We start from the raw sequence: 14,945 nt of genomic DNA on the forward strand, positions 1-14,945 counted from the left end.
TATTGTTGTTACTGTTGTTGTTGTTGTTTTCATTTACAGCAAGCACCCCATCTGTTTACTAGTAAAATATGGCTTTTAATTTGTACAAATAGGAGAATATAGACTTAACAATCATAGCCACATTTCAGACTTTAAAAAATGAATAGAAGCTAGATAAATCTTGGCCATCAAAACAAAAAGCAAACAGAAAACAGAGGGAGATCTGATATAGTCACTGAGTTATACCAGCTAGTGCCATGGTCCAGCTGCCCACTGACAGCTCTCCAACACACTCCAGCAGTAAAACTTCCTGAAGTCTTAACTCTGGTTTAGGCTGTTTTTTTTTTTTTCCTCCCCCGAGGGCTGCAGGGTGGACATTCCAGGCTTCTTGTCTCTGAGAACAAACCAGTGAGTCACATTGTGGGATGTCCTCTCTAAACTGTGCCCCTGCTTGGGACACTTCCCTCCGAGGCATCTAAATAGGAGGTGAATAGAGTTGATTAGATGTTATGATTTTTTTTAAGTGGTTTTACTTTGAGCTCAAAGATGCCTGATTTGAGTATGTCCCAGAGTAGAACTACAAAGAGGAGGAGCAGGCATGGGTTGTTCCAACTGCAGGACACTCATGGGGGCAGCTGACCCCAGACTTTCTTGGTTTTGGCCAAGGAGGGACTGAATCATGACTGCTCTTTCTGCTCTCATGACCCTGATCTTCAGTTCCTGCCGTTTCATTGAGAAGGAAGTGTACCTCCCAGGGACAGGAAGTTATTGCCCCTGGAGGTCCCTAGCACTGTCCTTGGGCATGATGTGGTGAGGAAGGGCTAAATTTGCTAAATTTCAAAGCCTCATCAATGAGCCACGAGGTGGAGGCATGGGAGAAATTATTTTCAAGCTAGACTGAAAGAAGGGGAGCTCTAGCTAATTGAGGGGGGCATCTCTTTAGCCTTCTGCAATTCTCAAACCTTAATCAACCAAGAGAGAAAAAGCCAGGGAGACTTCTCAACTGTCATCATAAAGATCTGCTTCCTGGGGATGGGACATTTTGGAAGCAAAGGTTCACCTGGATCAAACGATCCCATGCAACTGTACACGGCAGGCAGCCCTGATTCTTTGGAGTGTATGACCTTGGTGTTTGAGGGGAAAAGGCACTTATACTTCCCAAAAGACTACAGAAATTTAGAAGTGTTCATTCCATTCCCTCATTTATCCATTCATGTACTAGCTCATTCATTTGCCCATTTACTCACTTAATAAACCCACTCTATACTTTCTATGCATCTCTCTGCTGGGTGTTTGGCTCAAACCTGGAGGGTGAAAGAACCAAATGTTTGAGCAGATCATCAACCAGAGCCCGCTGGAGAAAGGAAGGCCATTGACTCTACCCTGGGAGTTACTGAATAGAACCCCCTCCCTGCAGATGTCCAAAGCCAGAAAAGTCTTGCACGAATTGGTGATTGGGTCACTCCTGACTCTTTGTCTTGTGTTGTAGCCCTTCGTGGCATCCCTCAGCTCTCCCAACCATCTAGAACCTGCAGCTTCATGGTTTCCTCCACATTCAGGACACGCCTCCAGAGTAGGCAGACAAGGCGTTGCTGTGTCCCCAGAGGGTCCCCACCCTCGGCCCTTCCTCTCAGTCTCCCGGCTGTGGCTTCAGAACCCAGCCCCTCCTATTTCTCTTTTGATCCCTGTGTGCTCACCTCCTCCAGAACCTAACCCTTCCACCATATCCTTTCCTCCAGCGCGATCAGCCAGTCTCTCCTTCCAATCAGGGTGACTGAGGCAGGTCCCCAGACTGTGGTCTTTCTTCTTCTGGGCTCATGACTGCGACCTTGGGACCTTGGCAAGGGGAGGGATAGAACCATGGCTCTCTGCATAAATGCCTTCTTGCTCCTGCAGTGGAACTCCTGAAGCGCCCCCGCACTTCCCTGCCTCTTCTTTTCCCGCTTCTCCTTAGGAACGAGCCATTTGAAAAGGTTAAAATGGGCTCCTGAACTTTAAGAGGTTTATTAGTTTCAAGAGCTGTGTTCTCCGTTTGGAAGGAGGGAAAACAGTTGCCTTCTTTTCGGATTACGTCAATCCACAGGCGTCTGTAATTTACATTAAAAAAAAAAAAAACTAAAATGTTCAGAAATAACGGAAAAGCTGCTTGAAAAAAACAGACGAAATGAAAACGATGGGAAATGTGTATTATACAAAAACCAGACTTGTGAGCCCGAGGCAAGACGCACCAATGACCAGGGGAGCTGATTAATGAGGCAAGTCAAAGAAATCCCAGGTGAGCTGAGATGCCCGCTTTCCTCACAGTCATGGCCGCCTGGGCGCTGGCATTTCATTTCCCATGCACAACTTCACGGATGGTTTTCATTCTGAAGTTTTAGGACCCCTGTTGTTTCTGCCCTAGGACAAAGGACTCCTGGGATCTGGTGGGGTTGCCAGACCGGAGGATGGAGGGGAGAGGAGCAAGGGGATCCTGCTGTGTCCCAGCCTGTTTCTTCTGCCCCCAAATCATTATTTCCTTGTATATTTTTTGTCTTATTCAACTTTAACTTATTCTTCTTTAACTTCTCAATTTTCATCTTTCTCTGAGGAAAAAAAAGAAAAGGAGAAGAAAGTCAGATTGCAAGTCTTGGCAGGATGTATTCATTTTGTTTCTGGTACTCTTCTAAAAGAACCATTTTGTTGAAGTAGAGAAACCTGACTCAGTTACAAATCATTTATCTATTTACAAAATAACTTATCTATTTACAAAATAACCCTAATTCTATAAGTACTTTTTCTATGCATTATGTCTCTCAGTGCTGTGCAATTTGACATACCTTTGGCAAATTTCTTAAGACCACATCACAACACAAGTTTGATCACATTAGACTTTGGAGATTCAAAGAGACTAAAACTGACATGATCCATGCGACCCACTTTGATGAGGGCAGACAAACAAGTTTGATGACGAGGTATCGTTGTCTCTGGTAGCAAGAGTATCAATGCGGTGGTTGGAGTGAGATGTCCCTCATAGGTCTCAGGCATTTGATGACTTAGTCTCCAGTTGGTGGTCATTTGGGGAGAACTAGAACGTATCACGTTGTTGAGGAAGTATGTCACTAGAGGTAGACTTTGAGGTTTCAAAGACTGGTACCACTTCAGATTATCCCTCTCTGCCTCCTGCTTGTGGTTGGAGATGTATGCTCTTAGCTGTTGCTGCCGCCACATTTTTGCTCTGCCATCATGGGCTCTAACCCTCTGGACCCATAAGCTCTTTCTTGTATACATTGCCTTCTTCATGGTGCTTTATCACAGCAAGAGAAAAGTAACTAAGATAGTCAAGTGTTCAGGAATGTCTGCCAGAGTAGACAGATGGGTGAAGGGACTTAGATGGATTCCTAAAGAAAAGTGTGCTTGGATGAAAGGGTGGGATTCGCTCAGGTGAGACTATGTGCCTGGGCCTGGGAGGAAGAGCATCGTGAAAGGGTGTTAAGGTGACTGGCAGGAGGAAGGCCTACAGGGGAGCTGGGGACCCAGACAGATGGACATTTTTTGAGAGCATAGACTTTGTTTTTGTGGGCAATGGGAAGGGGCTCACATCTCTAAGCTACTTTTGTACAGTGACAGAAGTGTCTTCAGAGATTATTCAGTCCTGTTTGTTTCTTTTAGATGGTGAAGATGGGGTTTAGATGGCATAGATATGACTCCCTTTCACTGATGATGTTACTTGCTGTGTTAGTTTGTTTCTGCCACTGTACTGAAATTACCGACTTGATAAAGAAGTCTAGGTCTGGAGAGAGGAGCTATGGCTTGTTGGAGGAAGTAGGTCACTTTGAGGTCTCAGAAGCTCAACCTAGGTCTACTGGTTCAAGTCACTTCCAGCTGCCTGCAGATTAAGATGTAGAAATATCAGCTCTTCCTCTAGCGCCATGTCTGCCTGCATGCCACCATGCTTCCCACCATGATGATAACAGGCTAAGCTTCTGAACTGTAGGCCAGTCCCAATTAAATGTTTTCATTAATAAGAGTTGCCATGGTCATGGTGTCTTTCCATAGCAATCAAACCCTAACTAATACAACACCCAACGGCATTCAATTGCCACCCACTTGGGATCTTGCAATGGAGATTAAATTTCAACAAGGAACCTTTGGGGGTCCCAGGGAAACCACAGCCAGACCATAGCATCAACTGTTGGCTGCTGAGGTCACACAGAGCTTCTACAGACCTGTGAGACTTTGTGTGCCTTAGCTCATGCCTCACAATAGCTCTCTGGGGAGGGGGCTGCTAGACTCTCCATTTAGAAGATGAAGAAACTGAGGCCCAGGAAGATGAAGTCAATTGCTCGAGAAAATACTAGCTCAAAAAGATCAGAGCCAGTATTTGAACTAGAGCTGTGTGGCTTCATAATCTTAACTGTCTCCTCTGCAGATACTTTCTTAAGATACCATAATGATTGTTGGAATTTAAACAGACGGGCCTGTGCTGGTAAACCAGCTACTCCACATGCCTACCACAAATCTGTTTCCTCTCTCTCTTTCCCCTCCTCCTCCCCTCTTTGTTTTTTTTTTGTTTGTTTGTTTTTTGTTTTTTGTTTTTTTGAGATAGAGTTTCTCTGTGTAGCCCTAGCTGTCTTGGAACTTGTGCTGTAGACCAGGCTGGTCCTGAACTCACCAAGATCAGCTTGCCTCTGCCTCCTGAGTGCTGGGATTATAGACATGTACCACCATGGCCCACCTGGTGTTCTGCGTTCTTAAAAAGTGGACAACAGCCTCATTTCACCTGTTCTGTTGATTTTGTGTGCGTGTGTGGAGGCCAGAGGTCAACCTTGGATGTCATTCCTTAGGCTCCAAGCCAACCACTTTGGTTTTGGAAACAAGACCTTTTTACGGGGACCTGGGACTCAGCATGAGGGGTGTGGCTAGGCTGGATGGTCAGTGAACTGTAGGGATCTGCCTCCATCTCTCCAGTTCTGGGATTACAAGTATGAGAAGCCTGGGTTTTTACATGGGCATTGAGGATTAATCTAGGTTCCTTGTGCTTGCATGGTCACATGGCAAACACCTTACCTACTGAGCCATCTCCTCAGTTGGTCTTCTGCTCTGCTTTTGTTAATCATCTCCTTGGACTGGTCAATATGTTGCTGTAGCATTTACCTCTAAATATGCTCTGACCTGTTGTTCTTGGGGGCCAGAGAGATGGCTTAGTTTATAACAGCACTTGCTGCAGAGCCTGACTGCCTGAGTTTGATCCCTGGGCTCCTCGGGAGGAAGAGAAATCTGACTCCTTAAGCTGTTTTCTGATCTTAACACATGTGCTACCATATGCAAGGCCCCCTGGAACAAACAAACAGATAAGAACTGGGCAAGGAACTAGGCGGTAGTGACCAGCACTTGAGACGCAAGGCAAGCGGATATCTGTGAGTTTGAGGCCAGCCTGGTCTACAGAGCGAGTTCTAGGACAGCCAGGGTTATACAGAGACACCCTGTCTCAAAAACAAAACAAAACAAAACAAAAAACAAAAACAGAACAAAAGAACCCCCCCCAAAAAAAACAAAACAAAACAAACTAAAAGAGAAAATGGGGTAAGGATGCTTCTTATTCTTCATCTCTCTATTTGAGAGTATCTCACACTACTTATATAATGTCTTGGTCGTTCTGAAGAAGTTAAGAACTGTACCCAAAGAGGGTTCTGAGCTATGGGTTAAACAGCCTGTTCGGTGGCTTGTCCTTATCTGGTCAAAGACACCAGTTTAGCTGGCACAGTCATTCTCTTCCTGTCTATGAGCTAGCCTGTTTCTCTTAAGGCCAGCTGCTTCCCATTGTCACCACTGTCGTCTGTCCACTGTTGGGTCAGCTGTCGACTCTGGGCCTGTCGTCTTCAGGCTCTTTGGGTCCTCCCAACTGCCAGGCCTGGTGTCGCCTCAGCCACTTGTCATTCTTTCCCAGCTAATGACCTTCCAGCTTGGCCTCATCTCAGCTAATTTCTCCAATGAGGGTGGTAGGGCTGGGGTGGAGGTGGGGTGGGGGCTTGTTTTCAGAGGCTGAAACTGGAACTTTTCTGAATTAGCTTTTATGGTTCAGAGTCTTTAATTTGAGATTTAAAAAACACCATAGAGCACCAAAACCCAAATAAACTGCAGCTAATGAAATTCACAGAAGTTCTAGGAGAATGCTTCTCGCTGGCTCTCCTGGATGATTTATTGACAGCCGGTTGTAAAAACAATCTTATTAAAGGTCATAATGTTGGGTTAAAAAAAAGCCCTTTAATTTATAGCATAATTAGGCTTCCTCCAATAGCTCTGCTGCCAGAGCTGTCACTTAGGGCTCCGAGGAAGCACTTGGTGGTTTTCATTATATCACAGACAGGGAGCTCGGTGCTGCTGGAGGCCCACCGACTTGCTCTTTATGGCCCTTTTATTGCTGCTAAAATAGTCAAAACAGGGGGTTGATTAGAGCCGACTGATGCCTACTGATTAGGGGAACACCTCTGGGGGAGGGAGAAGGTGTGGGAAGGGGCTCCAGACGTCAGGACGTGCCTCCGACAGGAAAAGACAGGCTGTGTCAGGGAAGTGTGACTGGCTTTCCAGTCTCTTCTCCAGACACTTGTGGATTGAAGGCTGACCTCAGGCCGGAGAGGCTGGGGGTGATAAAAGGCCTGTGGAAGGTGCTAATGCCTCGAGGAAGAGGACAATCCCAGCACAGGATGTGTATAAGAATAAGAACCTTGAAAATGCTAATGGGACCTGGAGGTGGGGTGCAGATTCAAGCTGGTGTGTGTGTGTGTGTGTGTGTGTGTGTGTGATCACCTAAGACTAGAAGACTTAACTGCCTCATTGGAGGGAAGAAAAACCAGTATTGGTGTACAGGGCAGGGGTTGGAGGAAGCAGCTTGTCAGAGTTGTTGCTCCAAGCTGAACTTGGAGTCAGCACCTATGTGTGGTGTTAGAATGTCAGGTGGACATCATGCAGATCTCGACATCTCCACAAGCATCTGGAGACCTGCTCCGAGGCTGCTTCTTTTGTGCAGTAAGATGCCTTAGGGTAAGGGTGGCTGCTACATCCCTGGCACAGAATCAAGGGCACTGATAAAGGTTGAGCTTGACCAGCTGTTGTAACAGGAACAGGGGCGGGCATTTCTGAAGCATCACTGATGCTGGCCCTGACCTATCTCATGACCTATCAGGAGAAAAATGCTCGTAACTGTGGCATTTTGGCAGCCTCGGGGACTTCTGTCAGTTCCACAAATGTTGGAGTTTGAAGTACTCAAGGGTTCATCTGGGGTTTCAAATTTTCTACCCTTTTTTTCCCTCATCCCCTTCTCAGGTGGTTTATCAGTTTCTGGAGCTTACCCACATCCTGCATGAAATTGCTGAGTGCACTTCAGCCTCTGGGCATTTGTGCTGCCTTCCAGAACCAAGGAATCTGATGCGTGGATCTAGAAGCTGAGGGCCAGCGTCGTTGGGCCTCACTAGTGGGCACATACTGCAGGCCATTTGGACATCCATTTCCTTTAGTTACTCCTCTTTTGGAACTCGGTATATAAGAGTCTATCAGGAACTAAAAGACAAGAGGGGGAAGTGGGGTGTGTGAGACTGTCGTTCATATCCGGTGCGTCTTTCACAAGGTCACAGTCCTCCATACATTTGTATGGCAATCAGGACAGGCTGATGGGCACTGTCTGTGCACAGCAAATGCTATGGCAGGCTTTACACCAAGACCCAAGGGGAAGAGGAAAATGAAGGAAGGAACAGATGCCTGATCTGTGTGTGTATTGTGTGTGTGTTTGCCTGTGACTGTGCGTGTTGCAGTATGATGCGGGGGTGTGCTGGAGGATGATCTGTGTTCACGATGGGAACCTGTAGCCTTTGCCAAAGCTGTGAGTACTCAGGGAAGGGATGGCACCTGCAGTGCAGTGACCAGTGAGGGACTATAACAACAGGGGACCCAGAGCCCTCCCCTGAAGGTCCTGTTGCTCCCACATAGGTGTGAGAAGCAGGAAGTGTGAGCCTGCACTAAGCCTTGACTTCTTTCAGGGAGGCTCTGTTCTCTGAGACAAAGCACAGGAGCAAAAGGTTTTTATTTGTTTTGTTTTGTTTTCCCACTCCATTAGGTGTTACTCAATGAACTTAGGGGGTAAAGAAATACATTCTTCAAATTATTAAGTGCTGACAATGTCCTGTTTATTGAGAGATCATGACTTACGGTCAAGGGTCAAAGCCCATTTTAATTTGCTTACGTTAGCTCTTGTACTTTCTAAGTTTTCTCCCCCCCCCTTTTTTTTTTTCAAATAATCTGGAAAATGATTATTCAAAAAAGGAAAATTGACTTCTCCACAAAAACTTGTGCATGTAAAAAACCGCTTAGGGTGTAGGCACCCAGACCCCAAGATTAATTCAGGCTGCCTGCCTCCCCATCAGCCCCCATCCCTCACTCCCTTGTTCCAACTGGCTCTTTCTCCTTCTGACCCTCACTGCTCTCCATTTCTTGCTGCCTCTGGGCTTTGTGTCTGGGACTGTTATTTGTCTCGATTTCTTTGATTGACAGCCCGTTTTGGAGTCACATTCCCAGACTGACCTCACCGGCTTCGAAGGAGCCCATCTCTGGGGCTTCCCCTAAGGCCTCTTATTCTGAGTCAGACATGGGAAACTGTGCTTAGCAACCTCACATTTGGTCCTCTGCTCTGTGGGTCACAGACCTGGCACCCACAGTCAGCCTTTGAGGTTCTGTAGGGGGCTGAACAGTAAGTGTCAAACATGCTGAGGTCTCCTTAGAAACTTTTCTCCCTCCCTCAGATTCTTCTCTCTGTAGTACTTTCTTCCTAGAGGCTGGCAGTCACTCATCATTTACAAATTGAGGATAATTCCGCTTCCTGATGACTGCGGCAGACCATGGGCGGTAAAGGAGTTTCTTAAGAATGTCTGTCCTATTATGCTGTTCACGGAGGAAATAACTAAATGCTCCTGTTTCTTGGCCATGGCTTCCCAAAGTCTGGAGCTTTCCAACAGTTCCATGTACTAACTCCTTTACTAATGGCATACGTCCCAAAGGACAATTGGTTGAGGCACGTTGCAAGTTACAAATTGCAAGATGACTGTGGTAGCACAAAGCTGTCATCCTAGCACTCAGCAGACACCAGAGGAGCCAGAGGATTGTGAGTTCAAGGCCGGACTGGGGCGCATAATGAGACCGGTTTCACAACAAAGGAAAGGCAAACAAAAACACACTACAAACAAACAGCAACACACAAATTGCATACAGCTGTCATGCAAGGCTACTGTGGGACATTTGTGATTCTCTTTTATATTTCCTTTGACACTGGATGAGTCTGGAATTAAAGTAGCGTAGGAAGGACTCCATGGAGCTGGAGTTGGTGTTTCTAGCTGGTACTAGAAATTATTCTGACGGTTCTGGTCAGGATCAGGATTGGAGCATAGGTTGGTCTGGGGTTGCATCCAGGCCTAGGCTTTGCGTGTGGCTGCTGGGGGAGTCAGTGTGAGGGCTGAATCTGAATGTCGCCTGTCAATCTTTGCTCTTATCAAGCCCTCTGTACCTACCTTCCAGTCATACCGGCACCACCCTATGCACTAGCCTGGATACAGCTCCATTTAGATACAGACTTCTTACACACACTAACACAGGGATGGCATGTTCTTCATATCAGAGATCCCTAATCCCTTTCTATTAAGCTTTCGTCTGATCTACAGGGAACCCTCAACTCAGCTGGACTTCAAACATTGCCCCAGACTTTATTTGATCCATGTTCTATTTCCTTCATTTGTATTGACTTCAAGAAATGTAACAAGAAGGACTGTAATAAGAGTCTAGGTTTGTAGCACTTGACAATATGGTGTAACAGAAAGTTCAAACACCTCACATTGCAGACCAATGGAGCCCACAGAGAGGAAAGCACTTCTATTTCTCCCACTAGCACATTTCATTTTCAGGCAAAACCTGACCTCTTCATTAATTTATTGATAGGATCTCATTAGATAGCCAAAGATGACCTTGCACACCTGATCCTCCTGTCTCCACCTCCCATGTTCTGGGATTACAGGTATGTCCCACCATACCTGTTATTTTGCTCTGCTAGGGATTAAACACAGGGCTTCGTGCATGCTAGCAAGAACTCTGTAGAGCCACCCCCACCCCCAGCCTGGTTGTATTTATTTTTAAAGAACTAATACTTGAGACCAGTGAAATGGCTCACCAGGCAAAAGTGTTCACTGTGCAAGTCTGGCAAATCGAAGTAGGATCCCAGGCATCCACACTGGAAAGAACCAACTTCACAAAGTTGTCTTCTGACTTCCACACAAGTGTTGTGGCAGTGTGCCACCTGCCCCACATCATCACACACATACACAATAACAAATAAATAAATACTTTTAAAAATGGCTAATATCTATTGTGTCCTCAATACATCTGGGAACTGTCCCAGCCTTTTGTTTTATGACTAACTTGTTTGGTCCTCTCTCAGCATCATGTGGACTAAGTACCATCATTACTTCATTTTATACATAAAGGAACTGAGGACCAGAGAGGACACCTAGTTTTTACAGAACTCTCAGTGTGCGTGTGGTACAAGTTTTTGGCAACAGTTTCAAGGGATATATACATGAACAGAGCCTAGCCTGACTCCTGGCGGCTCACTGTGCAGTGGGGTAATGTGACACTACACACTAACTACAGGGAAACACACCCTTTAAAATTTAAAAGTGTCTTAGCAAAGAGCTGTGAGAAAATGCTATCAAGGAGCCAGGTAGATTTTCCAAGGGAGCAATGGTTAGGCTGAGATCTGAGGGGCCCCGTGGGGATATGAGGGTGAGGAGGAGCCAGTGCGGTTGTCCTGAAGACCAGAAACTGCTTGATGTTTCTGAGGCAGAAGAAACGATCAGGGATGAATCTGTGTGCCTGGGGCCTAGCACCTCCTGAGACCTAGCAGGAGGGTGAATGAGCAAGTGGTGAAATCTCTGAGGAGGGGTTAATGGCTTCTCATTCGCCAGCAGTCACAGCAACTTTGGTTAAGACACTACTGGCTTCCAGTCTCAGAGGACAGCATCTCACAGCAGCAGGGTAGAGGAAGGTCCTTTCCTCCCTCCCTCCCTCCCTCCCTCCCTCCCTCCCTCCCTCCCTCCCTCCTTTCTTTCTTTCTTTCTTTCTTTCTCCCTCTCTTTCTTTCTTTTTTCCTGAGACAGGGTTTCTTTGTGTAGCCCAGGCTATCCTGGAACTTGCTCTGTAGACCAGGCTGGCCTTGAACTCACAATGCTCCCCCTGCCTCCGCCTCAGAGTGCTGACATTAAAGGGTTTGAAACTGCTACTGGCTTCAGAGAAAGGTCCTAACCATGTCTGCTCAGCTACAGAATCTCTCCTGACCTTTGCCAGCCTTGATCTTCCTGATCCATTTCACCCTGGAAACTCTCTGAGTCCCTGTATGTAAACATGAGTTCAGAGACCCCTAAATGCAGAGAGCCTGAGGTGGGGGGAGGAAGCTCCCTGTTCTTCCTAACCCTAGCTTCTAACCCCACCTGTCAATATTTGTTCTTTCTGATTTGAAAACCTTGCCTCAGACAGAGAAGTAGAATCTGATTGATGTATTTACTTTTCTTCTGTATTTGCATCAGTCTTGCCCTAGACAGCCCTCAGGATGAGGCCACACTTTCCTCCTTCCTGTGCTAAGTGTAATTAGAGGGGCCCTTTGTGCTTGCTAACGATTTATTTTTCCTTGTCACACCCTTCCCATGCCCTATCTCCTGGGACTATTTCTACAGTCAGTGTTGCTGATGTTTTAGAATCAGGACTCAGTGCAATGCCTTCTGGATCTCAGGGAAAGACAAGAGGATCCAATGACAAATTACATGCAGCACAAGAGCTGAAGCTCCGAGGCCCTGTATTCACACCTCCTTCTTCCAGGGACCTAAGTTAGGAACGCTGGTAGCACATCCTGCAGTGATCTGTTTGGTAAAACAAACCAGGTCTTTTTGAGAGTGATTGTCTTTTACCACTCTGATTTTTGCCTTGACATGTTTGCCATGTTGAGAGGCCTTGGTGTGTGTGTGTGTAAAGATATGTGTGCATGTATGCACACATGAGTGTGAAGAGCAGAAGTTAACTGTGGGAGTCTTCCTAATTCCTTCTCATCTGATTCACCGAGGCAAGGTCCTGCATATACAAGCTAGTATTGCTAGTTATCTTATTTAGAGATTCTCTGTGCCCTTTAAGTACTGGAATTACAGGTGTGCCAGCATTTACATGGATGCAAGGCAGTGGTTCTCAACCTTACTGACGCTGCAACCCACTCATGTTGTGGTGACTCCCAACCATAAAATTATATTATGTAAGAAGTGGGAAATAGTAAGATCTGGAGAGGGCAGGAACTCCAGAAGGAGAGCAACAGAACCAGAAATTTGAACACAGGGGTCTTTCCAGAGACTCATACTCCAACCAAGTACCAGGCATGGAGATAACCTAGAACCCCTGCACAGATGTAGCCCATGGCAGTTCAGTGTCCAAGTGGGTTCCATAGTAATGGGAAGAGGGACTGTCTCTGACATAATCTGATTGGCCTGCTCTTTGATCACCTCCCCCTGAGGGGGAGCAGCCTTACCAGGCCACAGAAGAAGACAATGCAGCCACTCCTGATGAGATCTGTTAGACTAAGATCAGAAGGAAGGAGAGGAGGACCTCCCCTATCAGTGGACTTGGGGAGGGGCATGCATGAAGAAGGGGGAGGGAGGGTAGGATATGGGAGAGCAGGAGGAAGGGGCTTATGGGGGGATACAAAATGAATAAAGTGTAATTAATAAAAAAATAAAAAAAAATAAAAAAAATTATTTCTGTTGTTACTTTGTAACTGTAAGTTTGCTACTGTTAGGAATTGTAATGTAAATATCTGTTTTGATAGTCTTAGGCAACACCTATGAAAGGGTCATTCAACCTCCAGAGGGGCCACACACCACAGGTGGAGAACCACGGATCCAGGGGATTGAACACCAGCCCTTACACTGCAGGTCAAGAGCTTTATTAACAGAGCCATATTCCCAGTCCCCAGAAAGACATTTCATACCCATGTGGCTTTCAGGCCTGTTTCTGTGTAGTTTGTTGCTGGCCATCTGTGTTGGCAACAGCTTCCAGAGACTTCTGAACACCGTGGCATTGACGGGCTACACGGCCAGAGGGTGTTTCAAGTTGTGTGTCTATCATAATCTTATTTACTCAGTATTTGGGCAGTGGGGGGAGAAACTAAGTTTGGGCTATGTAGTGTCAGCTTTTTTGCTACAGCTACTGCAACAGACGGCCAGAAGCTGGGTGGTTAAAATAACTTACAGTAACTTACAGTTCTGAAGTCCACAAGTCTGAAACCAAGGCCCTTGAGAGGGCCCTTCTCACAAGACTCTAAGGGAAAATCCTCTTTCTCTCATCTCTAGTGGTGCTGGCTATCCTTGGCCTGGGCCTGTATAACGCCAGACTTACTCTAGCTTTGTGCCTGGAGTGTGGAGTGCGTTCTGCTTTTTTTGAGGACACTTATCATTGGATTTTGGGCTCATCTGAATAATCCAGCTAATCCTTTGTTTTTATTCTTTGAGACAGGGTCTCACTATGCAGCCCTGGATGGCATGAGACTCACCACGCAGACCAGGCTGGCTTCAAACTCACAGAGGTCAGCCTGTCTTTGCCTCCTGAGTGCTGAGATTAAAGGTATGAGTCACCATGCCCAGCGATACAGATGATGTTAAAATCATTAATTTGACTCTATCAGTAAAGGCTCTATTTCCAAACACAGTCAACCTCACAGGTTTGGGATTTGGAACAGAAAACCCACATGTTAACTCATGTCAACACTAGCACCATAACCTAGTGTTGGAATCGTTGCTGTTATCAATGAACTGTAAGTAAGAATTTGGTTCTAATCAATACCATATCAAAACAGAAAGCTTCTCCTAACCAGGAGTATGCTCAATTATAAATATATCACACATTTCTTCATTTTATGTGAAATAAGATTTAATCAGAATTCCTCCAATTATATGAGACACATTGGCAATAATACTACACACATGAAAGACTTGTCTATAAAGTCACGTGTTTAGTGTTTATGATTGTCAACTTCTCATCAAGACATAAGAAGAATATGGTTCTAGCTCATTGGGCGCAAAATACTGACACTGGTGACATGCTTCAAAGCTCATGAGCCACGACAATGCCAACAGCTTGATTAATGAATATCATCAATTCAAAGATTGTTTAAGATGACTGACTGAGCCAACAACCCGACATGCCCCCAAATACCGTAGCTTATCCACGGAAGGGCCTTGCTGGTGGCTTCACCAGGAAACCCTAAACATTCATGTGTTGTTATGAATAGAAAGTCATGCAGCTGGAAGGAAATTTTCTGGAGGCTGGCAAGATGACTCAGCTGGCAAACGCGCTATTGCCGAGCCTGACGCCCTGAGTCGGAATCCCAAGACCTATGAGGTAGAGGAGTGAACAGATTCCTACTAGCTGTCCCCTGACTTCCACATATGTGGTGTGAAACACTCGAACTTACACACACACACACACACACACACACACACACACACAAAGTCAATAAAATTTAAAAAGGAAAAAGAAAACCCAAAAAGATCAGTAATGGAAAACTGCTTTTTTGATTCAGCATCTCACTATGTCTCCCTGGCTGGCCTGGAACTCAGAGATTTATGTGCTTCTGCCTCCTTAGCACTGGGATTAAAGGCTGTGTGCCACCATGCCCACCATAAAAAAAAAACAAAAAACAATTTTTAACCAACCACCCTGGAAGCATACTTAGCCATTTCTTTAGCGTCATCGTAGAAGATGGCCCCATAAAAACCTTTGCTGTAGAAGAAGCTAAGGGGATGTCTGGAAAGCCCTGCAGGGGTGTGGCAGGCAGTCGACTCTTTGTGTAGTTTTTAAAGTCTCTCACATCAGTTAACTCAAATCTAAAGGTTCTGCTGGGAACGGCTTGCTTGTAA

The sequence above is a fragment of the Meriones unguiculatus genome, chromosome 1, assembly GCF_030254825.1.
Source record: "Meriones unguiculatus strain TT.TT164.6M chromosome 1, Bangor_MerUng_6.1, whole genome shotgun sequence".
Lineage (NCBI taxonomy): Eukaryota > Metazoa > Chordata > Mammalia > Rodentia > Muridae > Meriones > Meriones unguiculatus.